This window comes from Pelophylax lessonae (assembly GCF_965119305.1).
Source record: "Pelophylax lessonae genome assembly, chromosome: 4".
NCBI classification, from domain to species: Eukaryota; Metazoa; Chordata; class Amphibia; order Anura; family Ranidae; genus Pelophylax; species Pelophylax lessonae.
Window position 1 is genome coordinate 486359691 of NC_138771.1, and position 18374 is coordinate 486378064.

At 45.1% G+C, this 18374-nt stretch overlaps 1 protein-coding gene across 1 annotated transcript in view; it reads right to left on the minus strand.

Moving 5' to 3' along the window:
- Positions 1-16331, minus strand: part of ABCC9 (ATP binding cassette subfamily C member 9) — a 210267-nt gene extending 193936 nt beyond the window's left edge. Inside the window, exon 1 of the mRNA XM_082254775.1 lies at positions 16091-16331. The gene's annotated coding sequence lies outside the window, so the exon portion shown is untranslated. The remainder of the gene's footprint in view (positions 1-16090) is intronic.
- Between the last annotated feature and the right edge of the window lie 2043 nt (positions 16332-18374).

The window sequence follows — 18374 nt, forward strand, 5'->3', positions numbered from 1 at the left end:
TGACAAAACATCACAACGGGCGGGGAGTGGGCAACTCTTGTAACAGCTGAATCTCCTCAGAGCAGTTAGATGTGCCCCAGCGTAGCCTTTTCCTGGAGTTCAGGCTCCACCCAGTCACCTCAGGTCTTTGTAGCCAATCCCAAGGGAGCTACTTAACTTCTCTTTTAGGTTCACACCCACAGTGATGCCATGCTTCCAGCAGTCAAGGCTCCCTTTCCCTAAAGGAGGTTCAAGGGGCCTTCATTCCTGGAAACTTCTGCCCCAACAGCTCCACTCGGTCCTCAGCACACTGGATCTCTCTCTCTGCAGCTCAGCTCAACCTTCTGTCTTCTAGGCCGACCGCCAAGGACACCTTCCTCACGCTGACAGGAGGAGAGACAGCCGTCACCCTCCTCCTGGGACTCTGCTTCCCGCCAAAGACACCCTGTCATGTGCTCCCCTCAGACTTATATCCCGTCCCAGGATTCACTGCGGCAGATTCTGCCCTCTGGGATAGATACAAGCCCTGGTGTACTATTGGCTAGGTTTCCTCCACTGTCCAATAAGAGCCCTCATTGGACACAGTGGGGAGACTCCCCAAGCTCAACAGGCACACCTGGAAACACATGACAGCTTAGCTATACAATCAGTCCCCCCTGATAAGCAGACAAGGCCTCCCTTATGGCTTTCCTAGCACCTACCTAGGAGGGTGCTACATACAGTATATATATATATATATATATATATATATATATATATATTGTGACAGGAAGTCAGCTAAATCTGGGAATGTAGTCACAGGAAGGAGATACATTTCCACCTGATTGAGAAGTCCATTAATTAATTTAGGGTGTTGGCTACAGAGCTAGCCAGCAGGAAGTTGAAAGGCCTTCACCTGTTCAGAATGAGGGAGTTAAGGCTCTATAATTTGTTCAGAGAAATTCCTGTTGTTTGCTGCCTCCTGTCGCTGTGTGAGCTGGGAAGAGGAGGACAGACATACGTGTGCCTCCCAACGCCGTGTGGGCATGGGAGAAGGACTGCTGCCGCCTGTCGCCGTGTGGGCTGGGAGAGGGGGACAGTCGGATGTGTGCCTCCCGACAAGCTGGTGAGCATGGGAGAAGACCCCCTACAGCGATGTGAAGCTAAGGAGGGTAACCACGAGTGAAGACGTCTCAAAGGTGAGAAGACAAAGTGTTCCATGTGAAGAGTGTGAAGAGAAGTGTTCCATGTGAAGAGTGTGAAGAGTAAAGGGACCTGTTAAATGAACTGTGTTCCATGTGAAGAATCTGAAGAGTAAAGGATCCTGTTATAAATGAACATGTGCTGTGTGAAAGAAAACAAAGGGACATGTTCAATGGACAATGTTTGTGCTGTGTGAAAAGCAAACAAATGGACATTTGAGTGTCTGCTGTAGGATCAGCAGTGTCGGCCCAACAGTAGGTTGGAAAGACTTCTTAGGTAGGTTCCAGCTGTGAGAAGGTAGCCGCCCACAGAGGCAAGGATTTATTTTGTGTTTTATTTTATTTTGGATGTTTTGCTGCATACAGCCTGGTGAAGAAAACACCATTTAATAAACCACACTGTTTGTTTGCAAGCACTTGTCGGCTATCTCTCTGTGAAAACGCACCCCCAAAGGGGTCATCCACGCCTACCACCGAGCTAATCCCTCACATATGGTGGAGGTATGCAGTGGGCATAAGCAGAGATCCCTGCAATGGAGTGCATATGTTTGATGAACTTTGTCTGGTGCATGAGATTGCACAATCTATGTGTGCAGGAGAGAAGATCCTGACAGAAAAAAAAAAAAAAAAAAAGTGTTTTAAAGAGACAGGGGTCTCAAAATTTTTTGATGAACTTTGTTGTGTCTGGTGCAAGTGACTGCACAAACTGTGTGCGCAGGAAAAGAGATCCTGCAAGAGAGAGAAAAACTACATGTGGTGAAGAGACAGTGGTCTGAAAATTGTTTGCTGGACTGTGAAAAATTTGTTTGTGGAGTTATTGAAGATGGGGCGGTCCAAACGCCTGAAAAATGCAAAGATAGATGAAATGAGAGACCGGATTCTATGGATGGAGGGGATGTTGCCGTCTGAACCAGCCCCATCCATGCCTAAAGAGAGTCTACTAAAGAGGAAGGATGTTGTCCCTAGCAACACTGATGAAACTGCTATGGAGACGCAGTGTGCTCAGATGAAAAGTAAACTCAAAATGGAGGAGATGTTGAAACATCTGATTATATCAAATGCAGCTCAACAGCAAGCAAATGCAGCTCAACAGCAGGCAAATGCGGATTTTCAGCAGAGCTTTGCAGCTCAACAAAAGGCTCATCAAGAGAGCATGGCAGGCTGGAAACAGAGACGCCAGCAGCCAATGGAGGCCATCGGTATGGAGGAAACCGAGTATGTGTGCAGGGCTAAGTTGGATGCCTTGCAACGGAAAATGGAAGAAAAGGAACAAGCCTTGGAATTGCTTAAAATGGAGCATAGAAACTTGCAGGAAATGAATGAACTACTCAAGTCTCATGTGTTACAGTGGGAAGAATCCACTGCTCTTCTTTTGGTCGAGTTGCAAAAACGCAGAGAGACTATAATGGAGAAAGATACCATCCTCATGGAAAAGGAAAGTGAAATTCAGACTTTGCAGAAGCAAAGTATGGCTGATATGTTGGAGTTGCGTAATCAGCTGGAAAAAAGTCTTCAGTCTTTGGGAGCTACAAAAATAGACCTGCAGGAGTCGCAGGAACAGAATGTCGCTCTGAAAACGACATTGTCTCTCAGCGACAACGAGAAAAGTGAAAGAGAGGCTAAATTACTGAGTACTGTGTATGAGCTCACTACTTTGAGCAATGTGGTAAATGAATGGCGTGCGGACTGTGAAAGTTGGAAAGGGGAAGCCCAACGTGTCCAGCAGCAGTTAAAGGAGAAAGAAGCCTGTGTGGCAGAATTACATTCTTATTCCCAGATGCTAGCCAATGAGGTGAAGGCTCTTATGCAGGGAAAAGGAGATTGTGAACATAAGAGGGAAAAAGTAGAGGCACAGCTTCTGGAATCGCAAGTCAAGGTGTCAGAAGGTGACCGATTGTGTGCTAAGCTGTCAGAGAAGGCAAACCGACTGCAGGTTGAGTTGGACAATGTTACAAATCAGCTTTCTCAAGCAGACAGAAAATCTAGAGAAATTGCGGAAGATTTTTCTATCTTGGAATCGCAGCTGCAAGACACGCAGGAACTCTTACAGGAAGAGAGGTGTCAAAGGCTGAGTTTTAGCACAAAGCTCAAACAAATGGAAGATGAGAAAAATGGCTTCCTGGAACAATTAAAAGAGGAGGCGGAAGCAAAGAAAAACCTATCAGAGCAAGTCGCAACATTGCAAGCTCAGATAGCGGATATGAAAAAACGCATGGAAGAAAGCGTTGGTTCATTACAGTGTGTTGAAGATGTGAAAAAGAAGTTTGTTCAGATGCTTGGTGAAGAGAAGACTGTGTCTGCAAAATATGCAGAAGAACGCGCACGTGCAGAAACGGAGGTGCGTGATAACGAGAGCAAAGCCCTGTTCTTGGCTCGCTCTTTGGAGGAAGCTCTAGAGTGTAAGGCTGAACTAGAAAGTGTTAAACAGCTGCGTACAGAAATGGAAGAATTGGTCAGCTCCAAGGATGATGTTGTGAAAAGCGTTCAGGAGCTAGAAAAGTCTAAGCGAGCCTTAGAACAGCAACTAGAAGAGATGAAGATTCCGTTGCAGGAACTGGAAGAGGAATTCCAGGCAACAGAGGATCTGTCCCAAAGAGGGGATAGTGTGCCTGATGCAGTTTTTAAAAGGATCAGTGTTTTGGGGTCTGTCCTGAGTGAGCCTCAGAAATGTGACGACATGTGGCTTGAATCACCCCTTTGGAATAAACCGTTCCTTCAAAAACTTCAAGCATTGGAAAATGTATCATTAGAACTTCAGCAAACAAAGGAGCTGAGTAAGAAATGTGGTGATTTCTCAGTTCAGGCTGAAAACCTAGTGGAGAAAACTAAGGCTGTTGGTGAAAACGTGAAGCAAATGAATAAGTGCCTTTCAGGGAGTGTTTCCAAAATGGAACTGGTGAAAGACGGGTGGCAGAAGTTTGATCGTGATCTTGAGATGCATTCCATGTGGAATTCAGATAGAGAAAAAGAACTAGGTGACCTTGAGCGGTCAAATAGTTCAGCAGAAAGTGCATTGAAGAAACCTGTAAAAGAATGTGTTGCAGTTCCATGCTTCTTCACTGATGCAGAGAGGAGGTCTATAATGGATACCACCCAGATCGCTGGGTTCAACTGTGTTGTTGCCTTTGACCCCTATGTTGGTGGAAGGAAAGTTGATGATGTTCTGGTTGGCTTCTTCTGTGAAGAGTTTGGCAAGAAATATAAACTGAATATCAAATCAAATAGTAGGCCTTTACTGCGACTCGCTCAGGAGGGCGAAAAGTTTAAGAAGTTGATGAGTGCAAATGCTTCAGATCTGCCTATGAATATGAAATGTTTGGTGAATGATATTGATATCTCTGGGAAAAGGAACAGGGGTCACTTTGAAGAAATGTGTGACAGCCTGTTGTCTCAATTGGAAAATCCTCTGCACAGCATCTTAGAGCAAGCAAAGCTCAAGAAGGAAGATCATTCCCTTTTACAACAAAAAGTCAATGATTGTGTACAGATGTATGGAGAGGCAACTCAAGTCACAGAGGGATGTCAAGAGTCCCTACTTGGAACAAAGCTTAGTGAAGCAAAGGTTCTCAAAGTTTTGTGGAAAACATTTATGGATTGCAGAGAGAGGCGTCTTAAGAATGTTGAAGACATTAAGACTAGCCCAATTGAGTTGCCTATGGATCACGGTCCTCCATGGTGGATTGGACAGACGGTTATGAGGGACAAGCTGTCTGACATTTATGAGAAAGCTGTCAATGAAGATGACAGAAACGAGAAGGAGCAAAATGATGCCAAAAATGCAGTTGAAGAATGTGTATATGAGATGAGAGACAAACTGTGTGGCATTTATGAGAAATCCGTCAATGAAGATGACAAAACAGTTTCATCCGGAAGCTTGAGGATAATAGGAGGCTTATCAGTGAGTCAGCAGTGCCTGACACATGCGTGCCTGGAAATATGTGTCCCAACCCTAGGGTTGAAACAAGAGGGGGGGGTATGTGACAGGAAGTCAGCTAAATCTGGGAATGTAGTCACAGGAAGGAGATACATTTCCACCTGATTGAGAAGTCCATTAATTAATTTAGGGTGTTGGCTACAGAGCTAGCCAGCAGGAAGTTGAAAGGCCTTCACCTGTTCAGAATGAGGGAGTTAAGGCTCTATAATTTGTTCAGAGAAATTCCTGTTGTTTGCTGCCTCCTGTCGCTGTGTGAGCTGGGAAGAGGAGGACAGACATACGTGTGCCTCCCAACGCCGTGTGGGCATGGGAGAAGGACTGCTGCCGCCTGTCGCCGTGTGGGCTGGGAGAGGGGGACAGTCGGATGTGTGCCTCCCGACAAGCTGGTGAGCATGGGAGAAGACCCCCTACAGCGATGTGAAGCTAAGGAGGGTAACCACGAGTGAAGACGTCTCAAAGGTGAGAAGACAAAGTGTTCCATGTGAAGAGTGTGAAGAGAAGTGTTCCATGTGAAGAGTGTGAAGAGTAAAGGGACCTGTTAAATGAACTGTGTTCCATGTGAAGAATCTGAAGAGTAAAGGATCCTGTTATAAATGAACATGTGCTGTGTGAAAGAAAACAAAGGGACATGTTCAATGGACAATGTTTGTGCTGTGTGAAAAGCAAACAAATGGACATTTGAGTGTCTGCTGTAGGATCAGCAGTGTCGGCCCAACAGTAGGTTGGAAAGACTTCTTAGGTAGGTTCCAGCTGTGAGAAGGTAGCCGCCCACAGAGGCAAGGATTTATTTTGTGTTTTATTTTATTTTGGATGTTTTGCTGCATACAGCCTGGTGAAGAAAACACCATTTAATAAACCACACTGTTTGTTTGCAAGCACTTGTCGGCTATCTCTCTGTGAAAACGCACCCCCAAAGGGGTCATCCACGCCTACCACCGAGCTAATCCCTCACAATATATATATATATATATATATATATATATATAATATGTATGATTTCACCACTAAAAATGTATAAGCTATATACTGTAAATATATATATATATATATATATATATATATATATATATATATACATACACACATACACACACTATATTACCAAAAGTATTGGGATGTCTGCCTTTACACGTACATCCCAGTCTAAAGCCCCATACACACACGCAGATCGTCGTCATACAAACGTTCGTCTTTTCTCCCCGGGATGTCGGTGTCTGTTGAAAAGTGCAAAGACAGCACAAGGACAGCACAAGAATTTTGTCCGCAGACTTCAGCTGACTGCAGAAGTGATGTCATGTAATGGTTAACTTTCCCTGTGTTTTTTATTTTCTGAGCATGCCCAGTCTTGCAAATCTGCGGTCTGTCGGCTGATTTCTGTACTGACAGGCGAACAATCGTCCGTTCTGGTGTCTGCAGACAAAAATTTTCATGTTTGCAAGAAAGACTCTTGTCCGCAGATTGTGTGCAGACATCTGTCGGAGGCACCATACTAACACGCATACAATCGGCAGATCTTTCGTCCGCCGACGTTTGTATGACGACGATCTGCGTGTGTGTACGGGGCTTTAGTCTGTAGGGTTCAATATTGAGTTGGCCCACCCTTTGCAGCTATAACAGCTTCAACTCTTCTGGGAAGGCTGTCCACAAGGTTTAGGAGTGTGTCTATGGGAATGATTGACCATTTGTGAAGTCAGAACTAATGTTGGAGAGAAGGCCTGGCTCACAGTCTGCGCTCTAATTCATCCCAAAGTTGTTCTATTGAGTTGAAGTCAGGACTGTGCAGGTCAGTCAAGTTCCTCCACCCCAAACTCGCTCATCCATGTCTTTATGGACCTCGCTTTGTGCACTGGTCCAAATCATTTGGTGGAGGATGGATTATGATGTTGGGTTGTATTTCAGGGGTTGGGCTTGGCCCTTTAGTCTCAGTGAAGGGAACTCTTAAGACGTCAGCATACCATGTCATAGTATGCTGTCCATAAAGCAAAGTCCATAAAGCAAAGTCCATAAAGACAAGGATGAGTGAGTATGGGGTGGAGTAACTTGACTGGCCTGCACAGAGTTCTGACCTCAACCTAAAAGAATACCTTTGGGATGAATTAGAGCAGAGGCTGCCAGCCAGGCATTCTCCTCCAACATCAGTGCTTGACCTCACAAATGCGCTTCTGGAAGAATGGGTAAACATTCCCATAGACACACTCCTAAACCTTGTGGACAGCCTTCCAGAAGAGTTGAAGCTGTTATAGCACCAAAGGGATGGCCAACTCAATATTGAACCCTACAGACTAAGACTGGGATGCCATTAAAGCTCATGTGAGTGTAGGGGCAGGCGTCCCAATACTTTTGGTAATATAGTGTGTGTGTGTGTGTGTGTGTGTGTGTGTGTATATATATATATATATATATATATATTATTTATGACTCACAGAGAATTTAAAACTTTAAATAACCTGCGTGAAAAAATCTTACTTAACCACTTAAGCCCCGGAAGATTTTACCCCCTTCCTGACCAGGGGGTATTTTGCGATTCGGCACTGCGTGACTTTAACGGACAATTGCGCGGTCGTGCGACGCTGTACCTAAACTAATTTGGCGTCCTTTTTTTCCCACAAACAGAGCTTTCTTTTGGCGGTATTTGATCACCTGTGCGATTTTTTGATCACGCGCTATAAACAAAAAAAGAGCGTAAATTTTGCAAAAATAGCAATATTTTCCCCTTTTTTTTATATGAAATTCCCCCCAAAAAAAATGTAAAAATCAAAATGTTTTAACATTTTCGGCCAATTTGTTTTATGCTACCTATGTTTGGTAAAAAAAAATTGCAAAAAGCGTATTTTGATTGGTTTGCGCAAAAGTTATTGCGTTTACTAACTAAGGGAAAGATTTTTGTCATTTTTGTTGTTTTTTTTTTAACGCGTAATAAAGGCGATCTGCGCTTTTTTTTGCGGTACTGCGACATTGCGGCGGACAGATCGGACCCTTGACTGACATTTTTGACACTTTTGGGGTTACCAGTGACATTACTGCAGTAATCAGTGCTATACATATGCACTGTTACTGTAAAAATACACTGGTAGTGAAGGGGTTAACTTTATTTGAGAGGGAGGGGCTGTGTGTGTCCCTAGGGGCGTGATTCTAACTGTGATTGGCTGTGGCTTCAGCTGTATGCAGAGTGATCAACGGATCTACATAGTAGATCCATATGATCATCTCTCATACAGAGGGGATATGACAGGCAGCTTGTTTACACAAGCTGCCTGACTTTCTCCCTCTCCCCCGCCGATCGCAGAGTGGCCGGCGGACATCGGGTCCGCCGGTCACATGCGCGGGGGGGTCCGTGACCACGCGGGAGCGGGAGCGCGCCTCCGGCGGCGCGCGCTCGCTCCCTTGACCCTCACAAGCTAGTGACGTAGCCCTACGTCACTTTGCCTGTGAGGGGCTGACCGCCGCCGTAGATAGTCGTGCGGCGGTCGGCAAGTGGTTAAAGGGGTTGTTAAGTCAGAAGATTTTTTTTATCTTAATGCATTCTATGCATTAGGATAAAACGCCTTCTGTGTGCAGCAGCCTCCCTCAGCCCCCTAATACTTACCTGAGCCCCCTCTCTATCTAGCAATTTCCACTCTCCTGATTGGCTGAGACACAGCAGCAGCACCATTGGCTCCTGCTGCTGTCAATTAAACTTAGTGAGCCAATCAGGAGAGAGAGAGGGGGGCAGTTCCGAACAGCAGCTCTGTGTTTGAATGGATACAGGGAGTTGTGACTCGGCTCGGGTGCCCCCACAGCAAGCACTCAACAGGAGGGAGAGGCCAGGAGAGCCGAAGAGGGACCCGAGAAGAGAAGGATCTGGGTTGCTCTGTGCAAAATCAACTGCATAGAGCAGGAAAGTATAACATATTTGTTATTTTAATAGAAAAAAAATGAGACTTTACAATGATTTTAATAATCATTTACCGGATTGTCCATTTAGTTCACAGAAGGATTTGTCCACTGTCAGCAGTGTCTAAAAACAGTTAAGAATTAGAAAATGCAGGACGCTTTCGCAGGTTTTAGCAGTAGAGGCTTCTATGCTGTGGTCCGCTGATGAACATTGACTGCCTGACAAGAATGCCTGTGTGTACCCAGCCACAATCTTACACTAACCATAATCAATTGTAAAAGAGAAGGTGTGGTGTAACATGTCAGCTACATTCTGTTAGTGGATTGGCCTGGAGGGTAACATAAAGAGCACAAGGAAGATTGCATGACTGATCTGTCAATTAAACTTCAGATTTGTTCACCAGTCAGAGCTCCCAAAAAATTCTGAGCTGAGTATTAGTGGGGAAGATGAAAACAGACAGATAAGGGTGGAAAGATATTAACACACATACTGCAATCTATAATCTGGAAGTCCTGGGGGCCCGCCGCAATCTACACACATACTGTAATCTATAATCTAGAAGTCCTGGGGGTCCCCAATCTACACACATACTGCAATCTATATTCTGGAAGTCCTGGGGGCCCGCCGCAATCTACACACATACTGCAATCTATAATCTAGAAGTCCTGGGGGTCCCCAATCTACACACATACTGCAATCTATAATCTAGAAAACCTGGGGTCCCCAATCAACACACACCCTGCAATCTATAATCTGGAAGTCCTGGGGGCCCACAATCTACACACATACTGCAATATATAATCTGGAAGCCCTGGGGGCCCGCAATCTACACACATACTGCAATCTATAATCTGAAAGCCATAGGGGTCCCCAATCAACACACACACTGCAACCTATACTCTGGAAGTCCTGGGGGCCCACAATCTACACACATACTGCAATCTATAATCTGGAAGTCCTGGGGGCCCGCAGTCTACACACATACTGCAATCTATAATCTGGAAGTCCTGGGGGCCCGCAGTCTACACACATACTGCAATCTATAATCTAGAAGTCCTGGGAGCATGCATTCTACACACACATTGCAATCTATAATTTGGAAGTCCTGGGGGCCTGCAATCTACACACATACTGCAATATATAATCTGGAAGTCCTGGGGGCCCGCAATCTACACACATACTGCAATATATAATCTGGAAGCCCTGGGGGCCCGCAATCTACACACATACTGCAATCTATAATCTGAAAGCCATAGGGGTCCCCAATCAACACACACACTGCAATCTAATATCTGGAAGTCCTGGGGGCCCACAATCTACACACATACTGCAATCTATAATCTGGAAGTCCTGGGGGCCCACAATCTACACACATACTGCAATTTATAATCAGTAAATCCTGGGGGTCCGCAATTTACACACATACTGCAATCTATAATCTGGAAGTCCTGGGGGCCCACAACCTACACACATACTGCAATCTATATTCTAGAAGTTCTGGGGGTCCGCAATTTACACACATACTGCAATCTATAATCTGGAAGTCCCGGGGGCCCGCAATCTACACACGTCCTGCAATCTATAATCTAGAAGTCCTGGGAGCATGCATTCTACACACACATTGCAATCTATAATTTGGAAGTCCTGGGGGCCTGCAATCTACACACATACTGCAATATATAATCTGGAAGCCCTAGGGGCCCGCAATCTACACATATACTGCAATCTATAATCTGAAAGCCATAGGGGTCCCCAATCAACACACACACTGCAATCTACTATCTGGAAGTCCTGGGGGCCCACAATCTACACACATACTGCAATCTATAATCTGGAAGTCCTGGGGGCCCACAATCTACACACATACTGCAATCTATAATCTGGAAGTCCTGGGGGCCCGCAATCTACACACATACTGCAATCTATAATCTGGAAGTCCTGGGGGTCCGCAATTTACACACATACTGCAATCTATAATCTGGAAGTCCTGGGGGCCCACAATCTACACACATACTGCAATCTATATTCTAGAAGTCCTGGGGGTCCGCAATTTAAACACATACTGCAATCTATAATCTGGAAGTCCTGGGGGCCCGCAATCTACACACGTACTGCAATCTATAATCTGGAAGTCCTGGGGGCCCACAGTCTACACACATACTGCAATCTATAATCTAGAAGTCCTGGGAGCATGCATTCTACACACACATTGCAATCTATAATTTGGAAGTCCTGGGGGCCTGCAATCTACACACATACTGTAATCTATAATCTGGAAGTCCTGGGGGCCCGCAATCTACACACATACTGTAATTTATAATCTGGAAGCCCTGGGGGCCCACAATCTACACATATACTGCAATCTATAATCTGGAAGTCCTGGGGGCCCGCAATCTACACACATACTGTAATTTATAATCTGGAAACCCTGGGGGCCCACAATCTACACACATACTGCAATCTATAATCTGGAAGTCCTGGGGGCCCACAATTTACACACATACTGTAATCTATAATCTGGAAGCCCTGGGGGCCCGCAATGTACACACATACTGCAATCTATAATCTGGAAGTCCTGGGGGCCCGCAATCTACACACATACTGCAATCTATAATCTGGAAGCCCTGGGGGCCCGCAATCTACACACATACTGCAATCTATAATCTAGAAGTCCTGGGGGCCCGCAATCTACACACATACTGCAATCTATACTCTGGAAGTCCTGGGGGCCCGCAATCTACACACATACTGCAATCTATAATATGGAAGCCCTGAGGGCCCGCAATCTACACACATACTGCAATCTATACTCTGGAAGTCACGGGGGTCTACAATCTAAACACAAATTGCAATCTACACTCTGGGGGTCCGCAATCTACACACATACTGCAATCTATAATCTGGAAGTCCAGGGGGCCTGCAATCTACAGACATACTGCAATCTATAATCTGGAAGCCCTGGGGGCCCACAATTTACACACACACTGCAATCTATAATCTGGAAGTCCTGGGGGCCCACAATCTACACACATACTGCAATCTATAATCTGGAAGTCCTGGGGGCCCACAGTTTACACACATACTGCAATTTATAATCTGGAAGCCCTGGGGGCCCACAATCTACACATATACTGCAATCTATAATCTGGAAGTCCTGGGGGCCCGCAATCTACACAAATACTGCAATCTATAATCTGGAAGTCCTGGGGGCCCGCAATCTACACACATACTGCAATCTATAATCTGGAAGTCCTGGGGGTCCTCAATCTACACACATACTGTAATCTATAATCTGGAAGTCCTGGGGGCACCGCAATCTACACACATACTGCAATCTATAATCTGGAAGTCTTTGGGGTCAGTCTGCACACATACTGCAATCTATAATCTGGAAGTCCTGGGGGCCTGCAATCTACACACATATTGCAATCTATAATCTGGAAGTCCTTTGGGCCCACAGTCTACACACATACTGCAATCTATAATCTGGAAGTCCTGGGGGCCCGCAATCTACACACATACTGCAATCTATAATCTGGAAGTTCAGGGGCCCGCATCTACACACATACTGCAATCTATAATCTGGAAGTCCTGGGGGCCTGCAATCTACTCACATACTGCAATCTATAATCTGTAAATCCTGGGGGCCCGCAATCTACACACATACTGCAATCTATAATCTGGAAGTCCTGGGGGCCCGCAATCTACACACATACTGCAATCTATAATCTGGAAGTCCTGGGGGCCCGCAATCTACACACATACTGCAATCTATAATCTGGAAGTCCTGGGGGCCCGCAATCTACACACATACTGCAATCTATAATCTGGAAGTCCTGGGGGCCCGCAATCTACACACATACTGCAATTTATAATCTGGAATTTATGGGGGCCCCCAATCTACACACATACTGCAATCTATAATCTGGAAGTCCAGGGGCCCGCAATCTACACACATACTGCAATCTATAATCTGGAAGTCCAGGGGCCCCCAATCTACACACATACTGCAATCTATAATCTGGAAGTCCAGGGGCCCGCAATCTACACACATACTGTAATCTATAATCTGGAAGTCCAGGGGTCTGGAATCTACACACATACTGCAATCTATAATCTGGAAGTCCTGGGGGTCCGCAATCTACACACATACTGCAATCTATAATCTGGAAGTCCTGGGGGCCTGGAATCTACACACATACTGCAATCTATAATCTGGAAGTTCAGGGGCCTGGAATCTACACACATACTGCAATCTATAATCTGGAAGCCCTGGGGGCCCACAATTTACACACACACTGCAATCTATAATCTGGAAGTCCTGGGGGCCCACAATCTACACACACACTGCAATCTATAATCTGGAAGTTCAGGGGCCTGGAATCTACACACATACTGCAATCTATAATCTGGAAGTCCTGGGGGCCCGTAATCTACACACATACTGCAATCTATAATCTGGAAGTCCAGGGGCCCACAATCGACATACTGTACATACTGCAATCTATAATCTGGAAATCCAGGGGCCTGGAATATACACACATACTGCAATCTATAATCTGGAAGTCCTGGGGGCCCGCAATCTACACACATACTGCAATCTATAATATGGAAGTCCAGGGGCCCGCAATCTACACACATACTGCAATCTATAATCTGGAAGTCCTGGGGGCCCGCAATCTACACACATACTGCAATCTATAATCTGGAAGTCCAGGGGCCTGGAATCTACACACATACTGCAATCTATAATCTGGAATCCAGGGGCCTGGAATCTACACACATACTGCAATCTATAATCTGGAAGTCCTGGGGGCCCGCAATCTACACACATACTGCAATCTATAATCTGGAAGTCCTGGGGGCCCGCAATCTACACACATACTGCAATCTATAATCTGGAAGTCCAGGGGCCTGGAATCTACACACATACTGCAATCTATAATCTGGAATCCAGGGGCCTGGAATCTACACACATACTGCATTTTATAATCGAGAACTTCTGGGAGCCATCATCTACACAATCCACAATGTATAACCTGTACTGCTGGGAGTCTTCAACCTACACACATACTGTAACTATATACACTACTGTAACTGTATACACCCCCATACACTACTGGGAGGCTCTGATCTACACACATACATACTGCACTCTATAACCTGGGTCTACTGAGGGTCATCAAACTACACATACTGCTATCTATACTCTGGAAGTCATTGGGGTCTACAATCTACACACATATTGCAATCTACACTCTGGCAGCCACGGGGATCTCCATTATACACACATACTGCAATCTATAATTAAGAACTCCTGTGATCCCCAACCTACACACATACTGCAATCTATAATCGGGCACTCTTGGGATCTCCAATCTACACACATACTGCGATCCATAATCCGGCATTCCTGGCATTTCTAATTTACACACATTCTGCAATCTTTACTCTGTGTGACAGAACAGGACACCCGGACTGGGTATCTCCGCCAAGAAGCTGTGACACTCAGAAAGCCATGGGGGTCTCCAAACTACACACATACTGTAATCTATAATCATTAATTCCTGGGGGTTACTAATCTATACATACTGCAATTCATAATCTGCCACTCGTGGGGTCTCCAATCTACACACATACTGAAACCTATAATCCTTCATTTCTGCGGGTTTCTAATCATCACACATACTGCAATCTATAATCATTAATTCCTGGGGGTTATTAATCTACACACATACTGCAATCCATAATCATTAATTCCTGGGGGTTACTAATCTACAGACATACTGCAATCCATAATCCTTCATTCCTGGGGGTTACTAATCTACAGACATACTGCAATCCATAATCCTTCATTCCTGGGGGTTACTAATCTACAGACATACTGCAATCTATAATCATTAATTCCTGGGGGTTACTAATCTACAGACATACTGCAATCCATAATCCTTCATTCCTGGGGGTTACTAATCTACAGACTGCAATATATAATCCTTAATTTCTGCGGGTTTCTAATCTACACACATACAGCAATCTATAATTCCTAATTTCTGCGGGTTTCTAATCTTCACACATACTCCAATCTCTAATCCCTAATTCCTGGGGATTACTAATCTACACACATACTGCAATCCATATTCTGGCACTCCTGGGGTCTCCAATCTACACACATATTGCAATCTATAATCCTTAATCCTGAGGGTCTCCAATCTACACACATATTGCAATCTATAATCCTTAATCCTGAGGGTCTCCAATCTACACACATATTGCAATCTATAATCCTTAACCCTGAGGGTCTCCAATCTACACACATACTGCAATATATAATCCTTAATCCTGAGGGTATCCAATCTACACACATACTGCAATCTATAATCCTTAATCCTGAGGGTCTCCAATCTGCACACATACAGCAATCTATAATCCTTAACCCTGAGGGTCTCCAATCTACACACATACTGCAATCTATAATCCTTAATCCTGAGGGTCTCCAATCTGCACACATACAGCAATCTATAATCCTTAACCCTGAGGGTCTCCAATCTACACACATACAGCAATCTATAATCCTTAACCCTGAGGGTCTCCAATCTATACACATACTGCAATCTATAATCCTTAATCATGAGGGTCTCCAATCTACACACATACTTCAATCTATAATCCTTAATCCTGAGGGTCTCCAATCTATACACATACTGCAATCTATAATCCTTAATCCTGAGGGTCTCCAATCTGCACACATATTGCAATCTATAATCCTTAATCCTGAGGGTCTCCAATCTACACACATATTGCAATCTATAATCCTTAACCCTGAGGGTCTCCAATCTGCACACATACTGCAATCTATAATCCTTAATCCTGAGGGTCTCCAATCTACACACATATTGCAATCTATAATCCTTAATCCTGAGGGTCTCCAATCTACACACATATTGCAATCTATAATCCTTAACCCTGAGGGTCTCCAATCTGCACACATACTGCAATCTATAATCCTTAATCCTGAGGGTCTCCAATCTGCACACATACTGCAATCTATAATCCTTAATCCTGAGGGTCTCCAATCTGCACACATACTGCAATCCATCCAGATTTAGATCTCCTCGGTTTTACCTTTCGGAGGCCTCCAGGTGGGGGTCAGTATCCAGGGGTCTCTATCACACACTGAGCTCTGGATTGCCGGCTGTAATACAGATAGGGTGGTCTTCACATACACACAGGACAGAGGGAATCTCCAGGTGGGGGTCAATCTCTGGGGGTCTCTGGAAGACGTTCCAAGCTCTAGCTGGAAGTATTTTTAGCCGCTGAGATCAGTTGCTGCTGCTCCTCTCAGTCTCCTCTCTCCACTTATTTGGAGTTGTGAGAATGCAGAGCCGGCAGGAAGCTGGACAGGCAGCAGATGGGGGATCTTGAACTGGGGGTGTCCCCCATACAATGCATCACATGTACTGTATGACTATGTCTGAGGACTGCCTGTACATTACATATATGTGGCATGATCCTTTATTATTGGGTGATAATTATCATCATGTGACTGTGGTTATTTTCGCATGAATTGGCGCTTCCAGACAAAAACATGACAGTTATCAACACATGTGACATCCCCTCTTATATGTTACATATGTAAACGTTATATAGAACATTAACATGTAAAGAATGATTATAATGACCCTTATAATATGACATAATAATAATTCTATACAATTATGGCACAGCTGCCTACAAACAACATACATACCAAACATGCTCTTCATATAGTACACTTATCAGCCATGCTGAGAGCATACTATACATATGATATGTTATCTAATCTATACACAATTTGAGACACGTATGAAAAGCAATAATTTTAACATGTAACAACACTTGTACAGTAACAATTCATGAATCCTATACTGTATATAAACTGTATATAAATATATCTATACATTATATACAGTATATGTAACATATATATCACACACATATAACACATACTGCCCATTGCTTCATATACAGTGCTGACAGCGCCCTCTGCCAGCCGACCAAAATCCTACAATGACAGCGCCCTCTGCTGTACAGACAGCACCCTGCACCCTTGATCTGATATACAACACTAGCAGAGTTCTCAAACTGCACTGACAGCACCCTCTATCTGCACACCTATATCCTGCACTGACAGCACTCTCTATCAGCACACCTGTATCCTGCACTGAGAGCGCCCCCTATCTGCACACTTATATCCTGCACTGACAGCACCCTCTATCTGCACACCTATATCCTGCACTGACAGCACCCTCTATCTGCACACCTATATCCTGCACTGACAGCACCCTCTATCTGCACACCTATATCCTGCACTGACAGCACCCTCTATCTGCACACCTGTATCCTGCACTGACAGCGTCCTCTATCTGTACACCTATATCCTGCACTGACAGCGCCCTCTATCTGCACACCTATATCCTGCACTGACAGCGCTCTCTATCAGCACACCTGTCTCCTGCACTAAGAGCGCCCTCTTTCTGCACAGCTATTTTTTGCACTGAGAGTGCTCGCTAGCTGCACACCTGTATCCTGCACTGAGAGCGCCCTCTATCTGCACACCTATATCCTGCACTGACAGCACCCTCTATCTGCACACCAGTATCCTGCAATGACAGTGCTCTCTATCTGCACACCTATATCCTGCACTGACAGCGCCCTCTATCTGCACACCTATATCCTGCACTGACAGCTCCCTCTATCTGCACACCTATTTCCTGCACTGACAGCGCCCTCTATCTGCACACCTATATCCTGCACTGACAGTGCCCTCTATCTGCACACCTATATCCTGCACTGACAGCGCCCTCTATCTGCACACCAGTATCCTGCACTGACAGCCCCCTCTATCTGCACACCTATATCCTGCACTGACAGCACCCTCTATCTACACACCTATATCCTGCACTGACAGCGCCCTCTATCTGCACACCTATATCCTGCACTGACAGCGCCCTCTATCTTCACACCTATATCCTGCACTGACAGCACCCTCTATCTGCACACCTATATCCTGCACTGACAGCGCCCTCTATCTGCACACCTATATCCTGCACTGACAGCCCCCTCTATCTGCACACCTATATCCTGCACTGACAGCGCCCTCTATCTGCACACCTATATCCTGCACTGACAGCACCCTCTATCTGCACATCTATATCCTGCACTGACAGCACTCTTTATCTGCACACCTATATCCTGCACTGACAGCGCCTTCTATCTGCACACCTATATCTTGCACTGACAGCACTCTCTATCAGCACACCTGTATCCTGCACTGAGAGCGCCCTCTTTCTGCACAGCTATTTTTTGCACTAAGAGTGCTCGCTATCTGCACACCTATATCCTGCACTGAGAGTGCCCTCTATCTGCA